The sequence below is a fragment of the Rhinopithecus bieti genome, unplaced genomic scaffold, assembly GCF_001698545.2.
Source record: "Rhinopithecus bieti isolate Rb0 unplaced genomic scaffold, ASM169854v2 scaffold_52032, whole genome shotgun sequence".
In the NCBI taxonomy this organism is placed as follows: Eukaryota; Metazoa; Chordata; class Mammalia; order Primates; family Cercopithecidae; genus Rhinopithecus; species Rhinopithecus bieti.
Genome location: NW_016821592.1, coordinates 1,237,306 through 1,257,097, shown reverse-complemented (window position 1 = coordinate 1,257,097; position 19,792 = coordinate 1,237,306). Strand labels below are relative to the sequence as shown.

The 19,792-nt window shown below is 42.3% G+C and overlaps 1 long non-coding RNA gene across 1 annotated transcript in view; it reads right to left on the bottom strand.

Annotated features, from left to right (window-relative positions):
• Window positions 1-19,792, bottom strand: part of LOC108520886 (uncharacterized) — a 62,442-nt gene that overhangs the window by 19,586 nt on the left and 23,064 nt on the right. The window contains exon 2 of the long non-coding RNA XR_001883049.1: window positions 7,108-7,148. This is a non-coding gene — a long non-coding RNA (uncharacterized LOC108520886). The remainder of the gene's footprint in view (window positions 1-7,107; window positions 7,149-19,792) is intronic.

Sequence of the window (19,792 nt, the reverse complement as noted above, 5' to 3'; positions counted from 1 at the left end):
TTCTTCATTGAGAAAAGCCTGTTAAAAACCTTCTACAAGTCAGCTGAACTACACAGTGTGCTTAGTGACATAGTAAAAACTGAATGACCTCACAGCCAATATGTTCAATTCAAACCATTTTCTTTATTATGTGTTAATATGGATACTGATCCAAATAATAACAATCGTTTCTTGATGAGGTGGGATGGTCATTGAAGGGAAACGTTCTATCAAGTCAAGAATGTTTGAACTATGAAATGAAGTCATAGTTATGTTTCTGCAAGATAAGAAATGAATTTAGTCCTAACTTTTGCAGATATGAAACGGACAGTCAGACTTGCTTACTTGTTTGATGTCTTCAATATTTTTAATGATCATGGCACTTCCATGCAAGGAAGGGAAGCAGTACGCTCTTCAAAGGTAGACAAGATCAAAGGGCAAACACGAAAGTTAGGAGCTTGGAATCAGAGTTTCTGCATATTGGAATGACAATAGTTACCATACAGTTACCGTAATAATCTCATTATAGCACACCTAAGGAAAGTAATTGTCATACATCTTATGCATTTTATAGAATGTTTTCATATATCCATTCAAAAGAGTCATACACAGGAAATTCATGTATGTAAAATCTATTTCTTCTATTAAATGATAGTTGAAATATTCCACTGTAACAAGAAAATACTAGAACTTTTTTTTTCTTTTCTTTTCTTTTCTTTTTTTTTTTTTTTTTTTTTTTTTTTTGAGATGGGGTCTCTCTGTCACCCAGGCTAGAGTGCAATGGTGCCATCTCGGCTCACTGCAACCTCCCCCTCCCAGTCAAGCAATTCTCCTGCCTCAGGCTCCCAAGTAGCTGGGATTACAGGCACCCACCACCACGCCCAGCTAATTTTTGTATTTTTAGTAGAGATGGGGTTTCACTACGTTGGTCAGACTGGTCTCAAACTCCTGACCTCAGGTGATCCACCCGCCTTGGCCTCCCAAAGTGCTGGGATTACAGGCATAAGCCACCACATCTGGCCCATTTTTAAATTAATTTTGATTAATGTTTAATATTCAAAATGTCAGTAGAAGGTACACATAATTCATAAATAAATACGCATATACTGGCAATGTGGGCCCCAGTAGTTTGCTGATTGGGGTGTACTATCATCAAAATTTGGAGTCTGTTAATTTAGAAGACAGAAATATCAGAATATTTTAGCTGATGTGATTAAAAATTTGATTTCATTATTTAATTTCCCCTGAATTGAGTCCTTCTGATTATGTTCTTCCATATGGCTATACGAAAAGAGAATGTTGAAGATACAGACTTTGAATCACAGTTCCAGACTGATGATCATGCTTTCTCATGATAAATTAAGAGGTTTCTGATTACAACTTACTTTGCCATGTACTTAAGTACAGAAAATTGTAAAGAGTCCAGTCCATTTTTTCTCACTAAGAAGAGTAGTTGACGGAGGTGTTGACCTCCAACTCCTGCACTTGGTCTCTAGCCTGAGTTGGTCTCTCAGACTCTGATGAGTCTGAAGCCTTACCTATGGGGAATCTTGGTCAGGAACGCTCCAGAAAAGCACCTGCCACTAAGGGTCTTCTTCTGAACCAGCAGTTCTCAGATTGTATTTTTATTCCACCCCATCCCCGCTGCATAGTTCTGCTTTAGTCCAGTTTACATTTTCAGCTTTGGCATAAGATTTCCTTCTAAGAACGGTTGGAAGCTAGTGCCTTGCTTTGCTGCCACCATTTGCATCTGCTGTCAATGCTGAGCTATCTGGTTTCATCTAATATTACCTGCAAACCTACAAAGACACGTCTTTTCTCAGATGGGTGTGTGTCTTTACTAGCCTTTGTCTACCTCCACATCAGCCTGAGGTGCTCCCTGCCCCGCAACCTCCCTTCAGCATCTCAGAATTCCTGGAATCCCTCTGGCAACACTTTTGTCAGTTTCTGTCTGCAGCCACCTTAAAGCCAGAGCTCTCCATTGTGTGTGCCTTCTGTAGACTCCAGCCCAGCTCTTTCTACATAGAAATACATAGTTACTTTCAGTGGCAAACACCACAATTACTTTTGCACCAACTGAATAACTTTCAACTCCCCTAAAGGCTGCCTCCAACCTCCTCCTCCTACCTTCACTGTTCAAACTCTCTCTGCTCCTCTCCATTCTCCCTGGATCACCCTATGATACAACAACTGAAAGGTTAATGCCTGCCCTGGCAGGGGACTTCAGACCCTTCCTAGCCCTACTGTCTTGCAAACCACTCCTGCTGCTTAAATAGCATTGAGAGAAGCATAAGATTAAGGTAATTAACATTTGCTGAACCCTCTAAGGCAAAGAATTATGGAGGGGAAGCCTTTTGACACCACCTGGACATGCTCTGGGCTTTTCTATATGGATCTTCCTCTGTGGAGGAAGAAACTAAATAGCTTTTCATGTAGTTTCATGATTTGATGATCTTTTTGTCTGCCATATACATAAAGAGATGAATATATTTTTCTTCTTTCAGGGGCCAGTAGATAATGCCCTCTTCACAGGAGTCTCATACTTGTTGGAAAAATTCTCAGTAGGGCCACTAGAGCAGGTGAGTCTCTGAGGGGGCAGGGAGGGTGGTGGTGGATCTTAGCTGGTGCCAAGACCGTCTGGAAAGGGTACACAGATCAAGGAGACAGGATCATGTGCTCCCTTGTGAAGGAGTGGAGGTGAGGTTAGGAAGTGGGGGAGGGAAAAGAGGAGAAAGGAGAGCAGCACAGGAGGTGGCAGAATGTGGAATGTAACTCCCTGGGACTTCTCATATAACTCCCTGAGACTTCTCTGTAACATCATTAGCTTTGTGAGATGATTAAGAGAAAGACCAGTTACAGAAATTTCTGAGGAGTCCAAGTTTCCAGATTGAAGGGAGGTGAAACAATATTTGTGAATGCAGGAGTCCAGCAGAGTCCCAATAGAAAGTTTCCCAAATCCCCAAATGGCAGGGGAGGTCTCCTCTGGCATCTAGGTTCCACAGTTAATCACTTTAAGTCGGTTTTCATATCTAAATAAATATAACTTGCTTACTTTACTCATTTTTAAATTTGGGAGGAGATTGTACCAAGTACCTTTTGGTCCTCCTCAACTCAAGACATCATGATTCCTTTGATGCTCTAAATTACAGGTTCTCAAAGTCTGGTCTTTGAAAGCTCTCCAAGTGGTCTATGGGTTGCTCAAATGCAATGGGAAGGTTTTGTTAGAAGAGGATTTTCTACTAGAGATTTGAATTCTCCATAAAAGGGTACAGAAATAGATATCTGAAAATTATAATCACAAAGATGGTCACATGCTAGGCAAACACTTCAAATGGTGTGGTGTGTGCGTGTTCTGTGGTTGCAAGCAGAAGCTTCGAGGTAGGTGGTCCAAGAGATTCCTTCAGCATGGTTCACAGTCTGAAGTCTCATTTACAATGAAGTTAAGCCAAACTCTTATAGGGCCATTAAAAAATCAAAGCAGGCCGGGCCCGGTGGCTCGTACTTCTAATCCTAGCATGTGGGAGACCGAGGTAGGAGGATCACTTGTGGTCAGGAGTTCGAGATCAGCCTGGTCAACACAGTGAAACCCCATCTCTACTAAAGATACAAAAATTAGCCGGGCATGGTGGTGTGTGCCTGTATTCCCAGCTGCTTGGGAGTCTGAGGCAGGAGAATCACTGAACCCAGGAGGCAAAGGATGCAGTGAGCCGAGATTGTACCACTGCACACCAGCCTGGGTGACAGAATGAGACTCTCCATCTCAAAAAAAAAAAGCAACAATAACAACAAAAAGAAATCAAACCACTTTGTTTGAGAATCTTTAAAACAGGTCTTTGTAACTGATACTTCAACTGGGAAAACATCCTGACCCTAAACCTTTGCAATTTCATTTCTGACCATAGTGAAGGGATGTCTTGGTCACATCACCCTCATATCCAATTTTATTTCTAGTAATATAAACAACTACTCAGCTTTGAAGTTTAATGCTGAGTCATATTTTAGGGGATGGTTTGGAAAGAGACTGGCTAGGAAATCCTTCGCAAGAAAGGGTTTTTGTTTGTTTGTTTGTTTTGTTGTTGTTTTGGTTTTTTGTTGTTTGTTTTTCAGACAGGATCTTGCTGTCACCCAAGCTGGAGTGAAGTAGCATGATATTGGCTCATTGCAGCCTCGACTTCCCAGGCTCAAGCAATCCTCCCACCTCAGCCTCCCAAGTAGCTGGGACTACAGATGTGTGCCACCACGCCCAGCTAATTTTTGTATTTTTTAAAGAGATGGGGTTTTGCCATGTTGCCAGGCTCATCTTGAACTCCTGGACTCAAGCGACCCACCCACCTTGGCCTCCCAAAATGCTGAGATTACAGGTATGAGCACTGTACCCAGCCCAGAAATGGTCTTTTGAAAACCTTCATTAATCTTTACTGCAGCACCTATTTTCCAACTTTAATATAAACAATGCTGCTCCATCCATTGGTTCAAAACTATGGCAAGAATAGAGATCATTCAGATGTCAAGAATTTGGAAGTGGTATAATTGCATGTAATCTCCCCAAATCATAATAAAACAGACATAGAAACTAGAATGATGAAAGAACATTGATGTCACCTTCAACAAAACTGGGTGAAAAGGAATTCTCACAACTCTAGAATATGGGTGGGTGAACCAAAACATGAGACAGCAGCAGGAGCGCAGAGAGCAAAGAAAGTCCAGAAATATTGTATGAACCACAGCATCTATAAATTGCCAACAAAACCTGTCCCTCAAAGGAAGAGACCATACATTGTGTGAGAATCTATGTGAGCAAACTGAAAAACATTCCGGGAGAAAGGCTCCCATGTGATGGGGAAAGATGGATGGACTGTGCCGTTGTCAACTTGGTCTGATAATGTGTTGTGCTAGGCTGGAGAACAACCCCAAATACGCCCACATTCAATTCCCTGGAAACTGCAACAGGGATTTAGCAGATGTGATTAAGGACTTTGAGATGATAGATATCCTGGATTATCCAGATGGGCTTGATATCATCACAAGGGTCCTTATAGTAGAGAACCAGGAGGATCAGAATCAGAAAGTGGATGTGACCACAGAAACAGAAGCCAATGCACTTTGCAGGTGGAGGAAGGGGGCTTGAACCAAGAATGTAGTCAGTCTCTAGAAGATGGAAAGGCAAGAAATGGATTCTCCCCCAGAGTCTCCAGAGGGAGTCCAACCCTGCCAATACCTTGATTTTGGCCTAGTGAAGCCCATTTTGAACTTCTGATTTCCAGAACTGTAAAAGCTAATACATTTCCTTTTTTAAATTTTTTTGAAACGGAGTCTCGCACTGTCTCCCAGGCTGGAGTGTCATGGCGTGATCTGGGCTCACTGCAACCTCCGCCTCCCGGGTTCACAAAATTCTCCTGCCTCAGCTTCCCAAGTAGCTGGGCTTACAGGCACACACCACCATACCTGGCTAATTTCTTCTTTTTTTTTTTTTTTCTGTATTTTTGTATTTTTAGTAGACGGGATTTCACTATGTTGGCCAGACTAGTCTCGAAACTTCTGACCTCGTGATCCGCCCGCCTCGGCCTCCCAAAGTGATATATTTGCATTTTTAAGCCACTAAGTCTGTGTGTTGTTATAGCAGTAATAGAAAACTTATACAGATGGAAACTATATCTCCCAGAACCGTCTTTCCTGTATGTTCTGTCAGAGTTGGCCAAAAGAAGAATTTAGATGAGACTGGGGAAGTGATAGTGAAGTAGGAGCCATTCCTCTTTGGAGCACTTTGTGATGAGATAAGATGCCCCACAGGGTTCAGGCCAACTTCACTGTCTGCCTCTGTGCCTAGCTCTGCTTCCAGACCACTGGTCCTGCTGACCCACAGCACCACAGGCCTCCCTGCAGGTACTTGGGAGGTTTTTTGGTTTTTTGTTTGTTTGTTTGTTTGTTTCTGTTAGGGACAATGCTGCTATGGACCGTCTTGAACCTGGAGAATTTTTCAAGACATTTTCTAGGGCATATACTTAGGAGTAGAATTGCTAGGGTTTTGTGTATGCATGGTAAGCATTTGATCACATCGATATTAGACCATGGCTGCACCAAGGCAACAGCTTTCCTTAGATCTCTGGGCAAGCTCCCTTCACAGTGCCACTTCAGCACTGAATATTTGCTTCCCAGATTCAATTGCATTCTCCAACCTGTGCTCCCACAGAGGATTAGCTAGATGATACCAGTATTTCTCAAAGTGATGATATCAATTCATTTTGCAATGACTGAGAGTTTCTATTATTCCATAGCCTCAACAATACTTGATATTGACTAATTCTTAATTTTGACCAATCTGTAAACTATGTGCTGATATCTCCTTGTGGCTTTAATTTGCATTTTTCTGATAACCAGTGAAATTGGGCATCTCTTAATACTTTTAGTGAACTTCTGGATTTTCTTGTTTGTGAAGTGCTTGCAACTTTGGCCCATTTTCCTATGGGGCTCTCTGCCTTTTAAAAATTTGATTTATAGTTCTTTATCTAGTCTGGATATTAGTCCTTTATCAATTATACATATTGCAAAGATCTTATCCCAGTGTGTGGCTTGCCTTTTCACGCTCTTTAAAAAGTCCCAGCCAGGTGCTCATGCCTATAATTCCAGCATTTTGGGAGGTCAACGCTGGAGGATCGCTTGAGTCCAGGAGTTCAAGACCAGCCTAGGCAACATAGGGAAACCCCATCTGTACAAAAAAAATGCAAAAATTAGCCGGGTGTGGTGGCACATGTCTGTAGTCCCAGCTATTCAGGAGGCTGAGGTGAGAGGATTTATTGAGCCTGGGAGGTGGAGGCTGCAGTAAGCCATGATCATGCCACTGCACTCTAGCCTGGGCAACAGAGTGAGACCTTGTCTCAAAAACAAACAAACAAAAAATCTCCCTAATATCGATGTGATCAAATGCTTACCATGCATACACAAAACCCCAGCAATTCTACTCCTAGGTATATACCCTAGAAAATCTCTTGAAAAATTCTCCAGGTGCAAGATGGTCCATAGCAGCATTGTCCCTAACAGGAAAAAAGAAACAAACAAAAAACCGAAAAACCTAAATGTCCATCAACATAAGAGATAAGAGTATTTAAGTTGTTCATACAAGGCACTAACCTTTACACACGTGCATCCACACGGGAGAGTCTCAAGGTTACCTGTGGGGAGAAGAGGGGATGTGAGATGGGAAGGGTGCACAGGGATGCTGGCAACATTCTATTTTTTAAACCTAAAAGGTGTTTGCACAGCTATTCACTGTGTTTATTCTTCTTTGAAATGTGCATATATTTTATATATGCATTGTCATATTATCTATGTTTCTAATAAAACATTTTAATAGGTACTATTCTCCTAACAATCCTATTTGTCATCTTGGTTTAAGGGAATGGAATGGAAGATTCTGCATACTTTTGGGGAGCAGTTCCCATATCACATGGGCTGTGTGTTAAAAATTCAGACTGCCAGCACCTACCCAGGCTACAGAAGCAGAATGTCCAGGGTGGGTCTGAGGCCTCAGTGTCCAGGGGCACTCAGGGGTCCTGTGGTCATTTCCCCCCCACCCCCGTCATTTTCTATCTAAACCTATTGGGCCATCCCAGAGCACCCAGCCCTCTGCAGATCCGCCAGCGTCAGTGGCTTCCTACTGCCCTCTTGTGGCCGATTTTTCTACCCAAACTGGGCAGAGTCTGACAGCCAAGCACAAGGGAGTAGACAGAATTGTGTTCTGAGATCAGAAGTCTGTCTGGATTTGGTGGTGGCTCCGAGGACTCGCATAGTTGAGCTAGATGCCAAAACATGACACCTAGAACCCACTGGCTTGTCTGTTATTTTTGCTGAAGTCCTATGGATCCATAAACCCCTCCTGGCTGCTCCAAACCCTCATGGTGCTTGGTCCCCTTTCTCTGGGTTCACTTCCCCACCCACACCTGTCATGCACACACACCTTCCCTACCTTATCTGGTCTTCATTTCTGCCTGAACAAATATCTATGGTCTAACCAGACCCCTGGTCCTGGTCTCTGCTGGACGATCTTATTCTGTCTTTCGGTTCCACAAGACCAGGGCTGTTGTGAGACAGATGAACGCTTGAGACCAGGACCCAGTTGGACACGCTCAGTGCCTACTGCTCTCCCACCCCTATTCTCCTTTCTATTCCATTTCACTTTCTCTTCCTCGATCTGTCAGGGTTTCTGATCCTGACAATGAGCTTGAAATGGTCAGGTTTACTCAGAAAAAAAGACAGGAAATTGGTATCACTCAAAGAAAAGCCTAGATCAGTTCTCAGGGACAGATTCCAAGTATGTAGAATCCCCACTCACTCGCCTTACCTCTGTCCACAGCTCAGACACTGTGTGAATCCTAAATTTAGGCCCTTCTATAACATGTGGCTACTGACATCCAGAAAGGCTTCTCCCCCGAAAGTCCTAACCCACCCAAGGGAAGGCCGTGCAGTATAATGATTAAAAATATTAATTTGGAATGATAATTTCATTGGACTCTCTGCTTGCTTATATGTTGGGTGGGTTTGGGCCACTTATTTTTATATCTCTAAACCTCAACTTCCTTATCTGTAAAATGGGCTAATAATATTTAACTCACAGATCATTGTGATTATCAAATGAGACATTGCATTTTTAAAAGGCTTATGACATTTCATAACTAGGAAGCACTTAACAGACACTCATTCTTCATTATGAAGTCCAGACTTTCTAGGACTCAAAGGACTCTATCTCAGGGGTGGAATCATCTGGAGCCCTGGCAGCATCGGTTGCCCAAGTCTCCTTTCTGAACAGCCAGGTCCCTGGGAATTCTCTAGGGAATGAAGTTGGACTTCATGCAAACTTCATACTTCTTCGAACTCCACCATGATTCTGGCCTAGAGGCTCTGACCTCCCGCCCAGAGATCACACTGCCTCTCCTCAGTCTCACCCTGTCAATCAAGTCGGCTACAGGACCTGCTCAGTCAGGAGCGTGTACCCCACTTTCTCTTCTATTCTCCTGCTGGCTTCCTCTCCTCCACCACCCCCTTCCTCTCACTTACTTTCAGCTGCCAAGAATAAGATACCGTTTTACCCACATCCATCTACTGTCACTCAGTCTGGGGACTGGGACTTCCTGAATCAGCACAACTTTTTCTAATTAGGTGGCCCGTAGTTGCATGCTTCAAATGTAGTGGTTGAATTCCTCAAAGAAACTCTTCAGGAGGAAGGAAGGGTGTGGCAGATTATGCCACCCCAAAATATGCCACTTTGACATGTTAAAAAAACAAAAACAAAAACAAACAAACAAAAAAAACTTCAGCAGAATTAAATTTAAGGGAGTTTAATTGAGCAATGAGCAATTCGCAAATCAGGCAGCCAATTCAGAGAGACTCCAGGAGTGCCTCGCGGTCAGAACAAATTTATAGACGAAAAAAGTAAAGTGACATATAGAAATAGGAAGTGAGGCACAGAAACAGCCGGACTGGTTACAGCTCGGCGTTTGCCTTATTTAAACACAATTTGAACACTCAGCAGTGTATGAGTGGTTGAAGTATGGCTGCTGGGACTGGCCAAGACTCACTGACGGTTACAGGCATATACTCTTAGTTAGGTTTTCAATCTCGTCTACCAATTAAGCTAGGTCACAGTTCATCCACAAGGACTCAAATATAGAAGTACAGAGTCCTTCTCAGGCCGTATTTAGTTTGCTTTAACAGACATAAGGATTATTCTGAGCTGATGATAATTAAGAATTGCACAGAAGAAAAACTCTGCTCTCCTTTTTTCTACCAGGAAGGGCAGGACAGTTCTTAGTCACCTGAGACTACCCTAGATCCTAGATCCCACACGCTAGATACAGAGGAACAAACTTGACCAACCAGCCCTTATCATCCATGAGTTTCCCATTTATCTTCCCACAACTTTCTCCCCCATGAAGTCCAGAGTGCTTTTCCTTTCTCTTGTCACTTCTCTACAAAAGTATTGGTTTTTTGGTTAAGATGTTATATAAGCCCAAGTTCTAACCATCCCTTTGAGTTACTCATCTTTGGGTACTTCCATGTGTATGTGTGACACATGCTAATAAACTTCTGTTTGTGTTTCTCTGGTGAAAGTGCTTTTGTTAGTCTAATTCACAGGGCCTCAGTGGGAGAACCTAAGATGGCTAGAGGGATAAGATTTGCTTTCCTCCCCTATAAAAGTAACCCAGGGGTGGGTAGAGGAAGAGGCAGATAGTGCTGTTAGGAAGTTCTCTGTGCGCAAGTTCAGCATCCCTAGAAGGCCTCTACTCCTACCCTCAATCCTGCTTTGTTTATTCAATACTTTCTTCCTCCTGTCCTCCCAAGTCAAGTGTCTGTGTGAGGTTACCTCCTACTTGAAGGTAGGAACCCTGGGCTGCTGACATGGCCCATTCCTACAGATGACAGCGTTGATTAGAATTTACACTCAAAGCAAATTTTGCCTGATTTATTGGAGAAGTTTCCTTAATCCTCCTTCTGTTCTATGTTCTCTAGGCCATAGAGCCTGGAGTGTCATTGAGGGTACTGTGAGCAATCTTGCCTTCAGTTAACCACTTAATAAACTCTTTATTCATAATTAGATGTTGGGGGAAAAGGATAACTTCGCAGTAATCATAAGGCCTGGGTTACAGCCCCAGCTCCGCACTCATTGGCTATGTGATCTTTGTAAGTCATTTTCCCTTCCCTGGGTTCCTCATCTGCCAAATGCAAAAGCTGGGCTGGATGGGATAAGAGCCCCCTTCCAGCTCTGACGTTTCAACATCAGGTTTGCCAGTACACAAGAAACTCAGATTTGCACTGCCCTTCTGAGAAGCTCCAGTCCAGTCATTCAGACAGTCTGCTTTATCCCTCAGTACAACTTCAAGGGTAGGTTCTTGACTTATCTAAAACACAGATACCAGAGGGTGACTTACTTGAGGTCACAAAGTAAATCAATGTCAGAGGCCAAAACAGCAACTCAGCTTTTCCAACCAGCTTTCTTCCATCAAGACAGCCTGAGGAGAAAACAACCCTCAATGCCACCCCTATACGGGATAAGTTTGTATCCATGCAAAACTCCTTTTAACTGATATTTTAACTTTCAAAATTGTGTGTATGTAAACATGTAGCCCATCACCATTCAAAACTCTCCTTTAACTGGTGCGAAAGAGCATTGGGAAATTATGATGAAACTGTATCTGTCAGCTTTTATTCCCATTTAAAAAATGAAAACAAGACAAAAAAAAAAAAAAAAAACACCTAGAAACTGCAGTTTAGATATACAGCCCACACACTGAGCAGGCCCTGATGGCACTGATTCAGTGTGAGGTGGTTAGTACTTGGCAGCTGTTCATTTTAGAAGCTGCATGCATTATACACAAAGCTCGCTGGCACAAGAATCAACACTGGCTCGGCCCCTAGTATCAAATCCTCAAAGGCCACTCAGACCCCAGAAGAGAAAACCCTGAAAGCCAATGTTTTTTCCCAAGGCAACACTATCTTATCTTTGACATTCTGTTCCCTTATCTAAGAAAAGAGAATCCAATTCTTCCTGCTTTCCCAGAGCAGTATTTGAACTGTCAGAAGCAATACTGGTTTCTTATTTTCTTCTATCAAGACCACAACTTTCACACAACTTTGTCAAAGTAAATTAGGGATTTTGCAAGAGGCTGTGGGCAGGTAGTTTCTTGTTAGATATTTATGCTTAACTGTGTCACCATTATTTTTACAAATAGGCTTGTTCGTTTCAGACAGTTCTAAATACTCACTCAGGTAGAAAAGCAAGCAAGAGCTCTTGAAACCCTCCGGGATGGAGTTGGGAGCTAGGGAAACAGAAATGCTAAGAGGGGCAGAGACCAGAGAAAGCTTGTGGTTGGGCCAAAAAAGGAACAAAATGCTAGACCTTGAAACTAAAGGCCATGGAAATGACCACAGACATCTGTAGCGAAAGTCAGAGCATGAACCCAAAGACAGAGGTGGAGGTAAGGGCTGACAGCAGAAACAAACTCCTGTCATGGGAAGTAAATGGGAACAGAGCATGGCCACATGGTGGATGAGCCTCTCCAAGAGCTTAAGAACTTAGCACACCCCCAGGAACAGCAGAGAAAGTGAGCAGGGAGGGGAAGAGTCCCAGATTTGACTGAGTGGTTACCCAACAGAGATTTTAAAATCTGCAAGTAGGCCTGGTGTGGTGGCTCATGCCTGTAATCCCAGCACTTTGGGAGGCCAAGGCAGGCAGATCATTTGAGGCCAAGAGTTCAAGACCAGCCTGGCCAACATCATGAAACCCCCTCTCTACTAAAATTATAAAAAATTAGCTGGGCGTGGTAGTGTGTGCCTGTAGTCCCAGTTACTGTGGAGGCTGAGGCACAAAAATCCCTGAAACCCAAGAGGCGGAGGCTGCAATGAGCCAAAATGGTGCTACTGCACTCTAGCCTGGGTGACAGAGCAAGATTCTGTCTTAAAAAAAACAAAAAAAAAATCTGCAAGTAACTGAGTTACTTTGAATTGGCCATTTTAATTTCTTCCACTGTATTGCTGGCCAGAATTAAGAGTTCTACCACTAAGCACACTTATGGATGAATATAGAAAGAAAGTGACATTTCTGCGTATTGCAATTTTGTGACTGTGAAAGGCTTACCTGCTATACTAGCCATGTTTTGTTTTATTGAGGGATGTTAGTAAATGTCTATAAAATATTTATTGCCCCCCCTCGCACCAACAAAGCTAAGGCAGTTGTCAGCATCTCTTACAGCAAATCTAATCCAGAAGCATACTAGAATAATTTAACTTTGACAAAACAAGGGATTTTTTTTTTTCGTATTGTGAGAGACCGGAAATCGCCACCCAGAAACATGCCGCTTTGGCCTCCAGATTGTTTTGAGCTGAAGGCAATTACAAAGAAGCAGATGCAAGAAATCTCTCTGCCCTCCATCTATTTGCCTAAAAGTAGGACATGGATTTTCAAAGACAGGTGTAGCCTGCCCCACCCTTTCTACCAGGGAGGACAAGAGTTAACCACTGAAGACGACTTTGGACCCTTACCGGCCTGGAGATGGCACCAGAGGAAGCTGCATTAACAAGCCTTACTAAGTCGCCTTTCTCTGCCATTTATTCACTTTCTCCCAATTTGCTGCCTCTAGAGACTCACAGTCCTTTTTTTTTTTTTCTTGTCACTTCTTTAAAATTTTATTTTTCTTTGTGGAAGGTGCCATGTAAGCTGAAATTCAGAGCCACCTCTTTGAGAACTACTCATTCCCTGGGCATCTCCCATATACATATGAAACATACATGTTAATAAACTTCTGTTTTTCTTTTATTTACCTGTCTTTTGTTATAGGAGTTTGTTCTAACTAAGAACTTACAAAAATTGAGGAAAAAATTATTTTCTTCCTCTACAGCAGCAGTCCCCAACCTTTTGGCACCAGGGATCATTTTCATGGAAGGCAATTTTTCTACCACCAGGGGTGGGGGAATGGTTTCAGGATGAAATTGTTCCACCTCAGATCATCAAGGATTAGATTATTGTAAGGAGCATGCAACCTAGATCCCTCAAATGCACAGTTCACAACAGGGTTCGCACTTCTCAGAGAACTGAATGCCACTGCTGATCTGAAATGAGGCGGAGCTTAGGTGGTAATGGATCACTTGCTGCGGCCCCATTCCTAATAGGCCAGGGACCACTACTGGTCTATGGCCTGAGGGTTGGGGAGCCCTGCTCTACAGTAGTGCATATAGTGGAATGGACCAATATTCCTAATATATAATGCTCTAGTCAGAGGTCAGAGATTCTCACATTTAAGTCATACATGGACATGTTTTACAGAAAAATACACAGAATCCTTATGTTGACTTATTTCTATTATGTTTCTTAAACATAAACTTGGTACAAAATGCTTATGTTTAATGTCCCTTTATAATTATACATGAAAAAATATAAAATAAATATAAACAATGCCAATATAATTCAAGTTAACAGCATTAATTGAATGATACTTGATGCTGTTTTGCTGAAGGTAAGTTGCAATTCCAAGGATGACTGACACTTCAGTGCAGTTTCTTGTCTGTTCAGTATGTTTATCCTACTAAATGCCCTGGGAACACCTGATGCTTCTGCTGTTTCTTTGTCTTCCTAACGCACAAAAAGTAAATACAAAGTCCAAGGGTCACCGTAGCTTAATCTGCTTGAATTAAGGGACTCTTCCCTCTAGGTTCAAGGAGTTAGAAGTTCAGAGTCACTAGTTTTTTATCATTAAACTGGAGGAGGGTCCCATCACCACTCAAGATTCTATCCTTTTGCCATATAAGGAAATTTGTGCTGTGTCTCATCCCATCATCAGACCTACCCCATCCTTGCTGAGGTCAGCCACAGATCTTTCAATGGAAAGTGAATAAAAATGTATGCTTGGTGCCACTCAGCTTTGGAGCTATGTTTATATAATTCAGTAAAAGAAAAGAGCTGTTGCATTCATCTGTTAGCGTATACTTATTACCTGAGTGTTTGCAACCTAGTGTGAATAAATATGTTCACCTATTATTTCTCTTGGAAATTCAGTTTAACCCATTTATTTATAGGTATAGATTGAAAAGTCTTGTGTCAAGACATTTTAAGTTCCAGTAATATTTCCTGATGGTTGGGGGGAAGGGTAGATTGAAAAGGAGAAAACTTAAACTATAAGCCAAAATAGCCCTAAAAGTAGATCTGACATAGTCCTTATGGCATGTTTAAATCCAGAAGCATTCATTTCAAATCTATCTTATGAGAGATGGGGCTGGTCTAGTTGGGTATTGGAGGCTTATTCCCAGAAGCATTTAAGACTGAGAAGAACCTATCAATGATGCCTGATACATGGAGTCCGCCATGTCCTCCAGGCAGAGGGCAATTCAGGGAGTCTATACCTTCTGTCCATCCCAGCTTTCTTTCCTGCCATAGTACTGATGGAGTCACCTCCTCAATGTACCATATAAACCCTCTCCTCTATCACAAGAATCTCAGGAGTGTTTTTTGGTTAATTCAACAAATTCTTGGAGCCAGCATACATCAACTGCCTTTCTTAACCTCTTATATTATTTAAGCCCCGGTTAATGAAGTTTCTGGTGACATAATATGTTACTGAAACACATTCTTCTTTTTAATACAGATATTCCTCCTTAAAGTGGAAAAGCATGCTAGCAGAAGAGCTAACTCAGGCTCGTGATCAGTATCCTATGCCCTGGAATCCGTTAAGAGGCTAGAATTACTCTCAGGAGACAGACAGGAAATATCTGGGCCTAAACCACTCTGATATGAAATTGGGTTTAGAAATCTGGCTCGCTTTTACCGAAATATCTAAGGGAAGCTACCAAATCTTAATGGAGCAATTTTGTTTTCTCGCCCACAAGGTTCCCTGCACAATAGTCATTTCTCTCCCTTTATGGCTGTTTGACAAAAGTTGTCTCCCACAACAGAGTTGGAAATGATAGTTATTTCTTTCCTGAAACAGCTGCCTTTCAGCTACAGCACAGGTATGACCAGTTACAGCCACCGAGACATAAGCAAAGTGTGGAGAAACTTTCCTCATAAATAAAAAGAAAGAGATGTATGAGGAGAGTTCCCTTCTTCCCTTCTGCCTTTAGAAGGAAGTGTGAGGGCATGATTTCTGGAGCTTTGGTAGCCACTTTGCAAACATGAGGATACAGGCCTAGGATGAAAGCTAACCAGCTGTGGGTAGGAACATGGAATACAGAAAGAGTCTGAGTTCCTAATGACAACATTGTGATGCTGGATCAATTCAGCCTTTAGACTTTTTGTGATTTGAGATAATAAACACTAAAAGTGTTTAAGCCACTTCCAATTGATTTTCTATTACTTGGAGACAGAAGCATCCAACCAATATAGTAACAACTCACAGTAAAGGATCACTAATTCCCCAAACTTGTTAAAATGGAAGAAAATTGTTGTTTTGTTGTTTGTTTTTTTGAGACAGAGTCTCACTCTATTGCCCAGGCTGGGGTACAGTGGCATTGTCTTGGCTTACTGCAGCCTCTGCCTCCTGGGTTCAAGCAATTCCCCTGCCTCAGCATCCTGAGTAGCTGGGATTACAGGCGCACACCACTAGGCCTGGATAATTTTTGCATTTTTAGTAGAGATAGGGTTTCACCATGTTGGCTAAGCTGGTCTTGAATGCCTGACCTCAGGTGATTCACCTGCCTCAGCCTCCCGAAGTGCTGGGATTACAGACGCTAGCCCAGCCAGAAGAAAAATGTTTTAATTTGGTTCTTATCTTCCTTCTGTGATTCCACTGGATTTGGAAATATTGGACAGGAGGAATCTGGCAAATGAGAATTCAGATAGTATGATTAGACATTCATCACAATTATTCAACAAATTATTGTTTACTTGTAATAATCTCTGCCTTAGTCTGTTGAGGCTGTGATATGGTTTGGCTGTGTCCTCACCCAAATCTCATCTTAAATTCCCACATGTTGTGGGAGAGGCCTGGTGGGAGGTAATTGAATCATGGTATCAGGTCTTTCCTGTGCTGTTCTCTTGATAGTGAATATGTCTCACAAGATCTGATGGCTTTATAAGGCAGAGTGTCCCTGCACAAGCTCTCTTTTTGCCTGCTGCCATCTACGTAAGATGTGACTTGTTCCTCCTTGCCTTCTGCCATGATTGTGAGGCCTCCCCAGCCATGTGAAAATGTAAGTCCATTAAACCTCTTTCTTTTGTAAATTGCTCAGTCTTGGGTATGTCTTTATTGGCAGTGTGAAAATGGACTAATACAGGCTGCCATAACAAAAATATCATAGCTGGATGCCTTAAACAACAAACAGTTATCTCTCACAGTTCTGAAGGCTGGGAAGTCCAAAATCAAGGTGCCAGTGAGATGGGATAGTTTCCTTGACCCCCTTTTTGAGTGGGAACTGGAGTGACTTGTTTCACTCAGCCCACCACTGGCTGTTCCTCACGCGAGAGGGAGCGTGCGAGCAAGTGAGTGCAGGAAGAGGAGGGAACGAACGCTGGAACTGGCCGGTCACTCCTCTGGCGGGAGTAGGCTCTGTGTGGGCCCCACAACAGCATCCAAGCCCCTGCCCTGTGGGCACCTGGGTTCTTGTCTGGCATCCAGGAAGTATCAGGTCACACAAACAGATTGAAGGGTAGTGTATGCAGAGGATTTTATTGGGTGATGGCTCTCAGTGGGATGGGAGTTAGAAAGGGGATGGTGCGGGAAGAAGGTGATCTTCCCCTGAATCCACACCATCTTAAATTAGACGCATCTATACATAGTCTCCAACACTAAGCCACTTGTATCCCTGACATTCAGCAGCTGGTATCCCCAGCGCTCAGCTGCTTGCATCCCCAACCGCTTGCATCAGCTGCTTGTGTTGCTCTGCCAGCTAGTCTTTTTATGGGCAGAGGATAGGGTCTGGCAGGCCAAAACAACAAAATTTGGGGGGAAAAATGGGGTCAGCTGTTTTCAGTTAGGGCCGAGGTTCTAGGCTTGAGGGTGGGGTATAGCTGGGAGCCCAGCCATTCTGTATCAACGGCAGATTTGATGTCTGGTAAGGGCCCACTTCCTGGTTCACAGACTGCTGTCTTTTTACTGTAACCTTATATGGCAGAAGGGGAGGCAAGCTCTCCAGGTCTCTTTTATAAGGACACTAATACCAGTCATGAGGGCTCCACCCTCATGATCTAATCAATTACCAAAGGCCTCACCTCCTAACCCCATCACATTACCTAACAAATGAAGTTAGGTAGGGGATATACAAGCACTACACTCACAATGCTTTCACTTTCTAGATTTAAAAATTTTTCCTTCCTTTTTTTTTTTTTTTTTTAAATCATACTCTCCCAGGCCTACTTTCTTTCCTTACAGTTTTATTGTGTCTACCTTCCATAACACCCTCAAGACAATATTCCAGAGAATTCTCTTCTTTCAAAAGAGCTTCCCCACCAGGTTGCTATTTTCTCCTGTTCTCTTTCCCTTTCCACTCCTCCAACCATGCTGAAGGCATCTCAAACCACAGGCTTTTATATAAACCACAGAATACATGAGAATTTATATTAAAAAAAAAATCTTGCCTGAATATGCCAGCAATTGGCAGTTACTGTTAAGATATTCTTAGACTCCATAATATATGAAAATTGAGTATTAACTTGAACCTAAAAATTAGGATACTGTGATTGAATAGACAATAATATTGCTTTAAATTTCTTCAGTGCAAGATATCTCTTACTGTAGTTATGCTAATGTGTTATAGTATATATAGCATGAAGCACTATAAGACATTATGTAGGAAGATTACAGAGAGAGTGAAGACAACATTGTCCCATGTATACATAATCCATGTGCTTTACAACCACTGTTGTGTATTTCAGAGTTCTACATCTTATCTTGGCTACACATTCCCTCCAACTTTCCCTTGGTCGGTGTGGCAGATTCTGTTGGCAAATTAACCCAAAACAATTCCCAACCTCCTTCTCTCTTTCATTCTCCTACTCTTGAGGTCAGAAAGCCAGGTACCTGGTTTCCAGCTCTCTTGCAGCTGGGAAAGGTCATGTGTTCTATTTCTGGCCAATGAGTTGAAAGGATAAGTTTCATGGGGGGGTTGCTGAGATAGCTTTTCTTTCCTGACAATTGGCACCATGTCTTTCTCTGCCTTCTTTCTGCCTTAAGCAAGAAAAGCACTAGGACAAAAAGCCAAAGCTGAGACTAATACAGCTGAAAGATAGAGTCTGGCTTTTGATGGCATCATGAATTGAAGAATCAATGCCAGCAACCACTTGCCTCTTTTTAAAAACTACTGTTAGACTATCTTGCTGTTGATACTTGTAATTGGAAGAGTTCTGAACTGATCCATCAATATTTTTGTACCTTCTCCTTCAGGCAAAAAATTGTCAGGCTCATTACATTTAGAGCACATGGCCAGACAAACCCACAAAATTATCAAATACATTCTCTACCATCAACCTTAGATATATAATTCCTCTTAGATAAATGCTTCATCCTAGTATCATCATCCTTTGCCTAGAGATTTACAGCTGCTAATGGTGAGCATGTGACTTTCACCAGTGAAATGTTCTGCATATACAGAATTCAGAGGTGGAATAAGAAGTATTCTAGCTATTGAACATAGAAAGCAGCAAGTTCCATAGGCTAGGGAAAGCACATCCCATTACTATCTGAATTTTAAGACTCTGGGAGAACTATAAAGTCCACATGGGCAATGGAGAAGGTCTACTGACTCAAAATATTAGCTTATATATAACCCACATTTTACCAAGACTCCCTAAATTGTGGGTAGCAGTAACATTGCATTAACATACTCATTTGATGGTTTCTTCAGTTGCTAATACAGGATCTCAATCCCCCCAAAATTAGGATACCCCAAGCATTTCTGTAAGTCCCCAGTGTAGGAGCAGAAGGAAAGCTTCCTCTGCTCGCTGCAGTTTTGCTGAAAATGAACTGACAAAGGGCAGACTAACAGGAGAAAAAGGGATACAAATATATTTAATGTGCATAAGGGAAAATCACAGGAGTGTGATTACCCAATAAACCAGTAAGGTCCAGATACTTATATACCCTTCTTCATAGGAGATGGGGAGATAGGGATGTAGGAGTAAATTATTTTCAGGGAAAATAAATGATCCCAAAGTTCCCCTGAGCTCTGGGGGAGGAGATAGGCAGGTGAGGAGCAGAACTTTACAATGAACAAAGGTTGTCTTATTATGCAGATAAAGTCCTCCAGGCAATTTCTGAGAATTGCCCTCAGAAGAACAGATGAAAAGTCTGGGTGTGGTGAAGACCCCCAGGCTCTTCACTTCTCCAATTATTTATAT